The following is a 13,570-nucleotide window of genomic DNA, read 5'->3' as shown; positions in this document are numbered from 1 at the left end:
TCATTCGAACATATCAAACTCTTTGAATTTCAAAATTAGTATACATATGCACTTATATTAACTTATATGATATATTTATTGATGATAGCTGTAGACACCCCATTTCATCCATTCATGTGTTACATATATATATATATATATATATATATATAACATATAACATATTATTTATTTTGTTATTATTTTACGTGTACAGGTACATTGCAAGATCCATTACAAGGAATAAATAAAATTGTGGCCCAGCAGCCCGTTTTACAACAGTCCAATATTAACCCAGAACACATGACCCAAGTGAACCCTAATCTCCTAATCTCTCAGTGCCATTCGAGGACCAGGGTTTCCAGAAACCCTAGCGCGCCGCCTCCTTCGCTCAAGGTCCCCCCGCGCCGCACGTTTTGCTCCACATCCCCAACGCCGGTTTCCTTTGCAATAAATCAAGTCAAGAAACGTGCAAACAACAAAGACCAGTATGGTTAGGACTCAAATATGTAATCTAAAAATAGGTTTTTTTCCAGTATAAATAAGTGTAATTAAACTCGTTGTAACACACGGATTCACTCAATCAGAGAGAGATTACTACGTGACAAACACACACAAGTTCACAATAGCAAGCGCAAAGAGAGTCCGAACGCTTGTAGAGCATTTCGAAAAAGAAATAAAAGAGGTATATTTTCTTTTTTTTTACCTTCGATTCAGCGTATTCTTGGCTTGCATATGGCTATTCCCCGCTTTGTGTATCTCTATTGATTTGAAAAGCACGAAAGGAACGATCTTTGGCCGATGAATGGGGAGGGCTATCGGGATCTATCTATTTAGATCTAGCCCTCCCGAGGCCGTTTTTGAAGAAACTATTCGAATATTTTGAAATAGGGGGTTGGGAGCTTTAAAAAATCAAATTTTTTGGGGTTTTACCGCCGGTGAATGGCGGTCGCCGCCATTGAACGACGGTGGCGAAGCGGCGCGAGGCAGAGCAACCGCCGATTTCTGGAAATCTGGTTGAATGTTGGCCGGTTTTCTTTATTTTTAAGAACAATGAGAGAAAATGAAGAATTTGAGGGGCTCTCGGTTTTCAAATGAAGAAATGAGAAATTTTTTTTTAAAAAAATTGACTTTTATATGAGACCCATGGACCCAATTTGGCCCGCGTGTTGACCCATTTCTCACCCTGGACTTGCGTGTTTCTGAAGCAATTAGGGTCAACCACGTTTTGGTGCTCTTCTGTTTTAAAATGTTCCATTTTAACCCAAAATTCGATTTAATTCGGCCTATAGTCTCGATTTTACTTTAATTTGGGCACCCAATTTATCTTTCTTACAATCTGATCCCTTCGCAGTTGAGTTTCTTTTTTTTAGTTTCTGATTTTGGCCTATTTAAATATTTTTTATTTTATTTTGTTTCTCCATTAGTATTTATATATATATATATAATTATTTCTTTATTATTATTATTTCCCCCTTTCTTTTTATATATATATTTATTTACTATAATAAGTATTTTTATTACTTTATCCTATTATAGTTATATGTATTTCTTTTATATCATTATTTTGTAAATATGCGTATATATGTGCTATTTTCTTACTTATCCATATGTATATATTATTTATACTATTATTTTCCTATGTTTTATTTATTTCATTTTTTACTCTTTTCATTTTATTTATTATATTTAGTTTATTTTATTTACTTATTTTCTTTATCCTCTTATTCTTGTTTCTCTATTTTTATTTTGTTTATGGTGTTACTTGTTATCTTTATCCCATTCTTGTCTTTGTCTTTCTTTACTCGTTTTATTTCGTCTCCTTCATTTCACTTATCTTTATTTTTTGTTGGGTCTTATCATTTTTTTCTAACGCGTTCCTTGATTTTTTTTAAAGGATGTTTTCAAATTTGTCTAAGGTAAGTATTCGGATCGATATTTTACCTTTCAATTTAAACTTATAATTTTCTTAATTAAAGACAACTGAAAATGGCGTAGTACTGAAAGGGCAGTTCAAGGGTGCTAACCCTTCCTTGACTGTAACCGACTCCCGAATCCGACACAATTTTGGTAAGACGCAGATCAGGTAAGAAATAAAGTATCTGGTCAACCTATTTTTTATAAAATAAATGATCGGTGGTGACTCCAACCCAATTCACTCACGTAGAAGCCCGATTTCGGGGCCCAACCGAAAGACGGTTACGACAGCTTGGCGACTCCGCTGGGGACACAACTAAGTGATTCAGGCTAAGGTAATTTTCAGTTGTCTTTTTAACGAAAATGGTAAGTTTAAATTTTAAGGTAACATCTCGATCCTTTTACTTACTTTTGATTATATTTTCGAGTAAATAGTTGTACTAATCGTTTTCTCATGATTTCATCCTTCAAATCTTTTTTCACTTAAGGCTCTATACCCGAGCTCCAAACCCTGTTTTAAGTGGGGGTGAAAGCGACACCTTCGTGTGAATTTATTCACCGTGCGGGCCTAGCAAGTAGCCTTCGGGATTCATATACCTTATGTCTTCGTGTGAATTTATTCACCGTGCGGGCATAAGGGAATGTGTCCTCTCGAGTTTAACTTAGTCCACACGAGCCTGTGATGGGTTTAGGACTAAGGGTCTGGCAAGCCCAAGGGGGAACCGGCAAGGAAAACTCTGGTACCGTTTTTTAGAACCTAAACCGGAAGACTATGGAGAAATAGAGCCTACCCCAAAACCCTATTTCAAACCCTAGGACATTTTTGCCCTAACCATGTTTTTTCTTCTTAATTTTCTTATTTTTCTTTCGTCATTTTTTTATTTATCTTTTATTGACTTGTTTGCCTTTGTGTTTATTTTTTAGCATTTGCATCATTACGAGAGGCTATTGATCCTTAAAAAGCGTTTATTACACACAAAATAATCTGAATTAATGGACAAAGGTGTTGTAATACAAGAGATTGAAAACCCCGAGGTACGACTATGGTCCGAGAAGACTCAGAAGGAAAAAGGAGACAGTCTTCAGGGAAGTTATGTGTCAGAGCTGGTGAACTACGCCTCTATCAGCCTAAAACAAAACAATGTGCAAGAGCTTCGAGACATCTGGGACAGTTGGAAGAATGATCGGAAATAGAAGTTCAGCAAACGATACTGTGACATTGCACTTTTACTTCATGTTAAGACTGACGAGCCCTTAATCAGAGCCTTAGTTCAATTCTGGAACCCGGGATATAGTTGCTTCACCTTCAACCGGGAGGACATGGTGCTTACTATCGAAGAGTATACTACCCTGCTGCATTGTGAAAACATCAGACTAGAGAGGGCATATATCAAACACATCAAGAGTCAGCCTTTCAAGAACGGACTGGCTAAGATTGCAGGGGTTGATAAAAAATGGGTGACTGATCGACTTCGACACAAAGGTAACGGGGAAGGAATCGAGTGGATTCATATAAGGCAACTAATGAAGAACCACCCTGATGAATGGAAAACTATAGACCTTTTTACGCTAGGTCTGTACGGTTTGGTTATCTTTTCGAAGACTTTGGGTGCATCGACGCAGCCGTGGTAGAACTATTTGAACAACTTCCCAAGCGAGTCAACCCAGCGCCAGCCATCTTAGCCAAAACCTTTCGATCTCTCAACCATTGTAGAAGAGCTGGCGGAGGAAGGTTCGTTGGATGTACTCAGCTCCTTCAAGTCTGGATCCACAGCCACTTTTGAAAGACTAACGGGGTGGCCTATCGCCGGTTTAGCACTACCTATTCACCTTTGGAAGAATTCATCACTAGGAAATGGCATGAAGGTGCTTCAAAAGAAAAGTGGATGAAAGTCTTTACACATCTTCAAGATCGGGATATTACTTGGAGAGCCCCTTGGTTGTTCATTGGTGACGTTCTTTTCCGGTGTGGAGATTCTGATACTATGATCTTACTCGGACTTTGGGGTACAGTTGGGTATGCTCTGTTGTTAGCACTTAGACATTATGGGGCATGTCAGTTTGTCCCCGCAACATACGAACTAATTAAATCAGAGTTTGTGTATAGCGGTGACAGTTATAAAAAGATGATCAAGGAAGCATCTGAGTCATGGAAGAAAGTATTTCGAATGGATGTCGTTGCTGCTAGAGACATGCTTACTCCGGATTATGTGGAGTGGCAAAAATTGAGAAAGAATGATAACGTCTCGGTTCCAGACTGTGAAGACACTCAGACTATGGAAGAACATCTCAGGACTGTCCCTTCCGAACTTGAGATAGCCAAGGCAGAGTTTGAAGCTATGAATAATGAGCTGAAGCAGAGGATTAAGGAACTAGAAGCTGAACGTTATCAATGGAAGCTCGATGCCGACTCACAGAAAGATAAAGCAGACAAACTAGAAAGAGAACAGAAAAGAGTTCATTTTGAGCTCGAAGATTTGAGAAAGGGGTATCAAGATAAAGTCAAAGATAACTCCAAGTTGAAAGTAACCTCTGAATACTGGAAAGACGAAGCTCACAGTCTGAAAAGGAAGTTCGAGGGGCCTGATGAAAGAGGTTGGAAGGAACAGCTGAAGACTGCTCAAAGGCGCTTGGCAGACAGTCAACATTAGAACCAACGTTTAAGAATCTGGGTGGCGGACTTAGAGAAACAACATGAAAATGATGGCAAGACAATAGCTGAGTTAGAAGCTGTTGTAGATAGGAGCAAGCACAACGAAGGATAAGGGCCAGAGACGCAACCATCCGTGATTTCTTTGAACAAGTACAGAAGGCGGCTCGTCATCTTAACGGCCTAGCAAGGGAAGCAGGAGTGGTTCGACAAGGCATTCAACCAGTGACAGATGAAGGCAGAAGACTTGTCAACCTACTAGAAGCTGTTAGGGGTCTAGAGGATTTAGTCCGAATGTACCTTTAATTTGTTTTTATGTCTCTTAAAAGATAAAACATTTTTGTCTGAATAAGGATTGTTTATAATAATGGACACTTTTATGGATCAATGCCTCCAAATTGCATATAGCATGCATTGCATTTCTTGCATTTTATATTTCATGTTTGTTTTTATTTTATATTTTCCATGTTTATACATTCGTATTAACTAATAGAATATGTCTCAGACACCAAGCGTACCACCGCAAGCATTAGATACGCATCACCCTCACAACACTCGTGCAAAAAAGAAACAAATGTATGCCAGAATCGAGAAGATTGAGGAGAACATGGTAAGACTGCAGAAAGAATTAGAGGAAAAAATGGCTCAGAACAGTCAACGTACTATGGAGTCCATTAAGAAAAGTACAGAGTCCCTAGTCGACCAGATCGTGGCTAAGTTATCTGGTTTACAACAACAGACAAGTGCATCCGAAGAAGGTGCATCTGAGGGGATAACCATACCACCAACCCCACAAGTGGTTGTCTCATCCGGGACCTTACCCGGACTGCAAGGTGACTTATCCGCCGCCAAAGGGAAAGCTGTATCAGCAGCAAATTTATAGACTTCTGCGGCGAAACCTGACAGTCATCCGGACGACTGCCCTATCCCGGATTTTGACGAGGAGGATAAGGCAAGGAATATGGAAGAAAAGATCAGGATGTTAGAAGATCAAATGAAGATGGTCCAAGAAGACCATGATTATTATGGTGTGGATGCAATGGAACTAAGTTTGGTTCCCGATTTGGTGCTTCCACCAAAATTTAAAATTCCTGAGTTTGAAAAGTTCGACGGGGACAGCTGCCCTTCAGCCCATATCACTATGTTCTGTCGGAAGATGACAGGATACGGGGGAAATGACCAACTCTTGATCCATTACTTTCAGGAGAGCCTGTCCGGTTCAACTATCCAATGGTACAACCAGCTTAGCCGAACTCATATCAAGACGTGGAAAGACTTAGCCAAGTCTTTCTTAGAGCAGTACAATCATATCAATGATATGAGACCAGACCGAGTTATGCTGCAGAGCCTGGAGAAGAAGCATAACGAGAGTTTCCGACAGTACATACAGAGGTGGAGGGATTTATCTGTGCAAGTTCATTCACCATTGGATGAAAAGAAAAGTATAAAGCTGTTTGTACAGACCCTGAAGACACCTTACTTCGGACATTTAGTAGCAATCACGTCGGGAAGTTTCTCAGATTTAGTCATGGCTGGTGAGATGGTTGAACTGGCCATAAAATAAGGAAATATTGAGGGAGGTGACTCTAGTAGAAAGCCTCCCGTGAAGAACAAGGACCGCGAGATCAACAATGTCAACACCTACAACGCTAGCAAAGGTATTTCGATCTCAAATTCAAAAATAGCTGCAGCTGTACCATCTGGTACTTCTAACCAATCTCAGAGAGAACCAAGGAGAGAAAGGGAAATGGAGCAGTTCAATCCCATTCCTATAAGCTATAAAGAGTTATATCAACAACTCTTCGATACTCACACAGTATCACCCTACCCAATGGATCCGATAAAGCCCCCATATCCAAAGTGGTATGACGAAAATGCCAACTGCGAATATCATCGAGGTGTGCAGGGGCATTCAATCGAAAACTATCTCGCATTCAAAAGGCTTGTATAACGAATACGAAACAAGAATTGGATTCATTTCAACTCCGGAGCATCGAACGTTGCCCAGAATCCCTTGCCTAATCATCCATAGACCGGGATCAACGCAATCACCATAGAGAATGGTAAGAGAGTCAAAACTTGTGTTTCAGAAGTTAAAGCTCCTTTGGCTTGGGTATGGAGCCAAATGGTAAAGGTGAGGCTTCTTACACCCTATTCACGGGCAACAAGGATAGGAGATGGTAACTCTTGTTGTTACCACAACGAAGAGGGGCATAATGTGTAAGAATGCCCAGAGTTCATATCGTTAGTCCAACTCATGATAGACCGGAAAGAGCTGGAATTTTACGAGAAAATTCAAGATTCTTCGGAAGAAGATGTTTGCACTTCTAAAGAATCATCTGATATGGGGTATGGCAGGGGTGGTCCTCTGATAATTACCCCTAAAGCGAAGACGACAACAACAACACAAGACAGGGTGGTGATCACAGCACCTCGGCCTTTTCAGGACAAGGACAATCGACAAGTTCCATGGAAGTACGAATGCCAAGTGAGTACTTCTAAAGGATGTGATGACAAAGTGGGACAAAGACCACTTGAGCCATTCAAATAAGATGTGTTAGCTGTCAACGAACCCATAAAGAAGGAAGAAGCTAAAGAGTTCCTCAAGATCTTGAAGCACAGTGAGTACAACATTGTAGAACAGCTCCACAGTTTACCTACACGTACTTCAATGCTGATACTATTTCTAAACTCAGAGGCACACCGAGAAGCATTGTTGAAGGTCCTTAATCAAACGTTTGTGCCACAAGACATACCAGTCAGTAAGATGGATCGACTGGTGAATAATATTCAAGCTGAAAATCTCATCTCATTTTCAGATGATGAGATTCCATCCGGAGGAAGAAGCCGAACAAAGGCATTGCATATTACTACATATTGCAAGGGGTACGCTTTACCGAGCGTATTGATCGATAACGACTCAGCCCTGAACGTGATGCCTTTAATGACATTGAAAAGGTTTCCAATAGATACATCTCATATGAGAGCCTATCAGAACGTGGTCCGAGTATTTGATGGGACCAAGAGAGAGGTTATTGGCAATATAGAGGTACCGTTGACCATCGGACCTACCTCCTATGACATCGAGTTCCTTGTGATAGATATCATGCCGTCCTATAGTTATCTTTTGGGAAGGCCATGGATTCATCAAGTAGGTGCAGTACCCTCCACGCTGCACCAAAAAGTTAAATTTGTTATTGACGGGGCCTTGGTAATTATCAATGCTAAGGAGGATATCGTGGCAAGCGTGACCACGGAGGCCCCATACATCGAGGTGGATAAGGGAGCGGTAGAGTGCTCGTTCCGCTCCTTAGAATTTGTGAATGCCACATTCGTGGCGGAAGGAAAGAAAATTCCAAGACCCCGACTCTTCGAATGCACAAAGATGGAGATCAGGTAAACCTTAGGCCGAGGTGCTAAAATCGGAAGGGGTTTGGGAAGTTACTACAAGGAAGGATCAATCCAGTCCTCCCTATTTTGAAGTTAGATCAGTTTGGGCTCGATTTTCAGCCCAGTTACCATGAAAAGAGGAAGGAAGTTCAGAAGAACAGTGAAAGAAGACTAGCCAGGTTAACTGGAGGCGAACTTCAACGGGAGCCTATAATATTCCCGCCTCTTTACATTACTGGGACCTTAACAAGGCGAGCCCTAAAGACAACTTTCCTTTGCCTTAAATTGACACGTTGGTAGACAATACAGCCGGGAACGCTTTCTTTTCATTCATGGATAGATTCTCGGGATATAACCAGATCAAGATGCATCTTGAAGACATGGAGAAAACCACATTCGTCACAATATGGGGAACCTTCTGCTACAAGGTGATGCCCTTCGGACTGAAGAATGCTGGGGTAACATATCAGAGAGCTATAGTGACCCTGTTCCACGACATGATGCACAAAAAAATCGAAGTTTATGTTGATGACATGATTGTCAAGGCGTAAACCGAGAATGAACATGTCGAGAATTTGAGGAAGCTCTTCCAGAGATTGAGAAAGTTCCAACTAAGATTGAACCCTAGCAAGTGCACCTTCGGGGTAACATCTGGGAAACTATTAGGCTTTGTGGTCAGCAGAAAAGGCATCGAAGGCGATCCTGATAAAGTCAAAGCTATCCAAAATCTGCCTCCTCCATGAACACAGAAGGAGGTTCAAGGTTTTCTAGGTAGATTGAATTACATAGCACGATTCATATCCCAGTTAACCGACAAGTGTGATCCAATCTTCCGTCTTCTCCGAAAGAACAACGTTGGAGCGTGGGATGAAGATTGCATTCGAGAAAGTAAAGGAGTATTTGTCTCACACTCCTTTCCTGATGTCCCCTATCCCGGGAAAACCTTTGTTCTTGTATCTCTCCATATTCGAGAACTCAATGGGGTGTGTTTTAGGTCAACATGATGAATCCGGGAAGAAGGAAAGATCCATTTACTATTTAAGCAAGAAGTTCACCGATTGCGAGGTCAGATATTCTCCTATCGAGAAGGTTTCTTGTGCTTTAGTCTGGGCTACAAAAAGACTCCGACAATACATGTTGTATCATACCACTTGGTTGATTTCCAGGTTAGATCCCCTTAAGTACATGATGGGTGTACCTGCTCTATCTGGAATGTTAGCCTGATGGCAGATGCTCTTGTCTGAATTTGACATCGAGTACGTGAGCCAGAAAGTATTAAAAGGGAGTGCCATATCGGAGTTATTGGCAAGTAGAACCGATGAGAGTTACGAGCCTTTGGACTTTGACTTCCCAGACGAAGAATTGATGGCTATATCCTTAGAAGAAGCAGGGACTTCAACGGACAGTTCCTGGAAAATGCATTTCGATGGTGCGTCAAATACATTAGGATATGGAATCGGGGCAATCCTAATTTCTCCAGAAGGGAGTCACTACCCATTTACTAGCAGACTTAACTTCGATTGCACCAATAATATGGCGGAGTATAAAGCATGTGTCTTGGGAATCCGAGCTGCACTGGGGCAATGCATAAAAACCTTGCGGATATATGGAGATTCAGCATTAGTAATCTATCAGCTCCGCGGAGAGTGGGAAACCAAGGATGTAAAGCTGCTAGAGTATCGAAAACTAGTACTGAATCTGCTCGAAGAGTTCGACGAAGTCATCTTCCACTATGTGCCAAGAGAAGAAAATCAAATGGTAGACGCTTTAGCTACCTTGACAGCCGCATTCAAGGCTAGCGGGGAGGTTGAAATGATGCCAATCGACATGCAGTCGTATGAGTACCCGGATCACTGTTACCAAATTGAATAAGTGAAAGACACTAAGCCTTGGTACTACGACATTTTACAGTATATCAAGCATCGGAGTTATCCAGAAAAAGCCACCGAAATTGATAAGAGAACCCTTAGAAGGATGGTAGCTGGATACGTCCTTGACGGAGAGGTTTTATACAAGAAAAGCCATAATCAAGTCCTGTTAAGGTGCGTCGATGCTGAAGAGGCAAAAATGATAGTGAAAGAAGTACATGATGGAGTTTGTGGAGCACATGCAAATGGACATATGATGTCAAGAAAAATAATAAGATACGGATATTTGTTGTCCACACTGGAAAGTGATTGCATCAACTATGCAAGAAAATGTCATAAATGTCAGATTTATAGAGATAAAATTAACGTTCCACCTCATCCACTTCACGTAATGACATCGCCCTGGCCTTTCTCAGTGTGGGGCATGGACGTTATCAGACAAATCCATCCGAAGGGTTCGAATGGTCATTGTTTCATTCTCGTAGTGATTGACTATTTCACAAAATGGGTAGAGGCTGCATCATATGCCAGTGTCACTCAGTCCATTATTTCCAAGTTTCTGAAGAAAGAGATTATATGTGGGTATGGTCTACCTGAAAGGATCATTACAGATAATGCTACAAACTTGAACAACAAAATGATGAATACTACTTGTGAACAGTTCAACATAAAACATCACAATTCCACTGCTTACAGACCAAAGATGAACGGAGCAGTAGAAGCAGCAAACAAAAACATTAAGAAGATAGTGGAAAAAACGACTGAAACTTACAAAGACTGGAATGACAAGTTGCCTTTCGCTTTGTTCGCCTATCGAACCTCGGTACGAACCTCGACTGGGGCAACTCCAGTTTCACTAGCTTATGGAATGGAAGCAATGCTACCCATTGAAGTAGAGATTCCGTCACTCCGGGTCTTGGTAGAAGTCAAACTGGATGATGCAGAGTGGGTACAATCCAGATATGATCACTTAATCTGATAGATGAAAAGAGACTGAAAGCCATTCATCATGGTCAAATCTATCAGAAACGAATGATCCGAGCATATGACAAAAAGGTGCGCCCGAGAATATTCTGCGAGGGAGATCTAGTGCTAAAAAGAATATGGCCAGTTCAGAAAGATTTTTGAGAAAAATGGACGCAAAATTGGGAAGGACCTTACGTCGTGAAAAAGGCCTTCTCTTGAGGAGCCCTTGTCCTGGTTGATATGGACGGACCTGAACTACCACATCCCATCAACTCAGATGCAGTCAAAAAGTACTTCGCTTAGGATGAAAACCCGAAAGGGCGTCCTAAGTTGAAAAAAAGAAAAATAAAAAAGAAAAACGTTTAGGGTGAAAACCCGAAAGGGCGCCCTAAATTGAAAAAAGAAAAAGAAAAGAGAAAAAAAGAGAAAAAAGAACAAAAGAAAAAGAAAAGAAAAATAAGGTGGGTTCAAGATGAAAACCCGCAAAGGGAATCTTGCAACCAAGGATGGGCCCAAATTGAAAACCCGAAAGGGCGATTTGGATATCAGTTCAAGAAATCCAGACAGTGGAAACATCCCGACATCTGAATCTCCTACAAACTCAACAAGTTGGAGAAAGGTTGCACTCTCAAGAACGTTGTCGCATTTTCAACGATCCCTTGGCAAAGGCTGTGTTTAAAGTCGCCTGATGGCTTTTCAGTTCAGAAGTACCCACATTATCGAGATCTCATACTTCATCATGTATTTTTTTTCCAAAATGTTTGTCATGTATTATTTTTTCTTTTTCTCCCTCATGAATAAAGACAATCTTTTTCTCTAAATGAATTCCTTTCGAGCATCTTGAATTGAACTTAAACTCAATGATTTATCTACTTATGTAAAAGATAATCGCATATTACTGTACAAAGATTCATTGAAAAGTACAAGTACCCGGAAGCCGATCAAGGCTCATGCATATACTTGAGATGGTCGAGAAGTATTTCCCGGATCAAGGATAAAAAAAACAAAATATGCACATCAGATTTCAACATTTGAAGAAATCAAGACCAGGGATCGAAATTTCAAGATTCCAGAATCATGATTCCAGACAGGCAACCGGAGATCGAGATTTCTCTCCAGAGCCCCAAGATAACATATGTTGCATGTGCATTTTAGGTACACCTAAGAGCATTGCATTAATAGCATCACATATATGCATAACTTTTTCAGGTTTTAGCTAGAGTCAATTTCAACTTTGAAACGGAGGATATTGAACTCGAAGCGAGACAATTTGCTCGATAGTAGATTTCAACTTCACGACGGAGGATATCTAACTCGAAGCCAAAATAAAAGGGTTATCCACGGTTTCAACTTCATGGCGAAGGGAATCGTGTCCACTCGCAACATACAATACTTAGATTTCAACTTCACGACGAAGGATATTCAAGTCAAGGCTCAACTTCATGACGAAGGGGTCATCCGCGGTTTCAACTTCACGACGAAGGGAATCGTACCCGCACGTCCATGATTTCAACTCCACGATGGAGGATATCGTGTATTCGGGGCTCAACTTCACGACGAAGGGGCTTCCCAATTTCAGAGCCAATTTCAACTTCACAGCGAAGGATACTGGACTCAAGACAGCACAAGCTCAACTTCACAGCGAAGGGGCGGCTGACTGTCAACAAATAATTTCCCAATTTCAGAACCAATTTCAACTTCACAACGAAGGATATTGGTCCCAAGATAACACAAGCTCAACTTCACGACGAAGGGGCGACTGATTATCAACAACAACTTTCAACTCAGGATATTGGACTCAAGACAGCATAAGCTCAACTTCACGGCGAAAGGGCGGCTGACTGTCAACAAACAATTTCCCAGTTCCAAAACCAATTTTAACTTCACAGCGGAGGATATTGGATTTGGAACAATACTTGGATTTCAACTTCACGACGAAGGATATCCAATTCTCAGGCTCAACTTCACGACGAAAGGGCCACCCGCGGTTTCAACTTCATCACGAAGGGAATCGTGTCCACTCGCAACATACAATACTTGGATTTCAACTTCACGACAAAGATTATTCAAGTCAAGGCTCAACTTCATGACGAAGGGGCCATCCGCGGTTTCAACTTCACGACGAAGGGAATCGTACCCGCACATCCGCGATTTCAACTCCATGATGGAGGATATCGTGCCATTCGGGGCTCAACTTCACGACGAAGGGGCTTCCCAATTTCAGAGCCAATTTCAACTTCACAGCGAAGGATACTGGACTCAATACAGCACAAGCTCAACTTTACAGCGAAGGGGCGGCTGACTGTCAACAAATAATTTCCCAATTTCAGAACCAATTTCAACTCCACAACGAAGGATATTGGTCCCAAGATAATACAAGCTAAACTTCACGACGAAGGGGCGGTTGATTAACAACAAACAACTTTCAACTCAGGATATTGGACTCAAGACAGCATAAGTTCAACTTCACGGCGAAGGGGCGGCTGACTGTCAACAAACAATTTCCCAGTTCCAGAACCAATTTTAACTTCACAGAAGAGGATATTGGATTTGGAACAATACTTGGATTTCAACTTCACGACGAAGGATATCCAATTCTCAGGATCAACTTCACAACAAAAGGGCCACCCGCGGTTTCAACTTCACGACGAAGGGAATCGTGCATACAAGCAGCATCCATCTTTATATTGGATTTCAACTTCACGGCGAAGGATATTCAACTCGAAGAAGGAGTGTCTGTCAACACACTTTCCAGTTTCAAAGTCAATTTCAACTTTAAATCAAAGGATATTGGCCTCGA

This window comes from Hibiscus syriacus, unplaced genomic scaffold (assembly GCF_006381635.1).
Source record: "Hibiscus syriacus cultivar Baekdansim isolate YM2019G1 unplaced genomic scaffold, ASM638163v2 tig00002840_pilon, whole genome shotgun sequence".
Lineage (NCBI taxonomy): Eukaryota > Viridiplantae > Streptophyta > Magnoliopsida > Malvales > Malvaceae > Hibiscus > Hibiscus syriacus.
Note: the sequence above shows the minus strand (reverse complement) of the source record.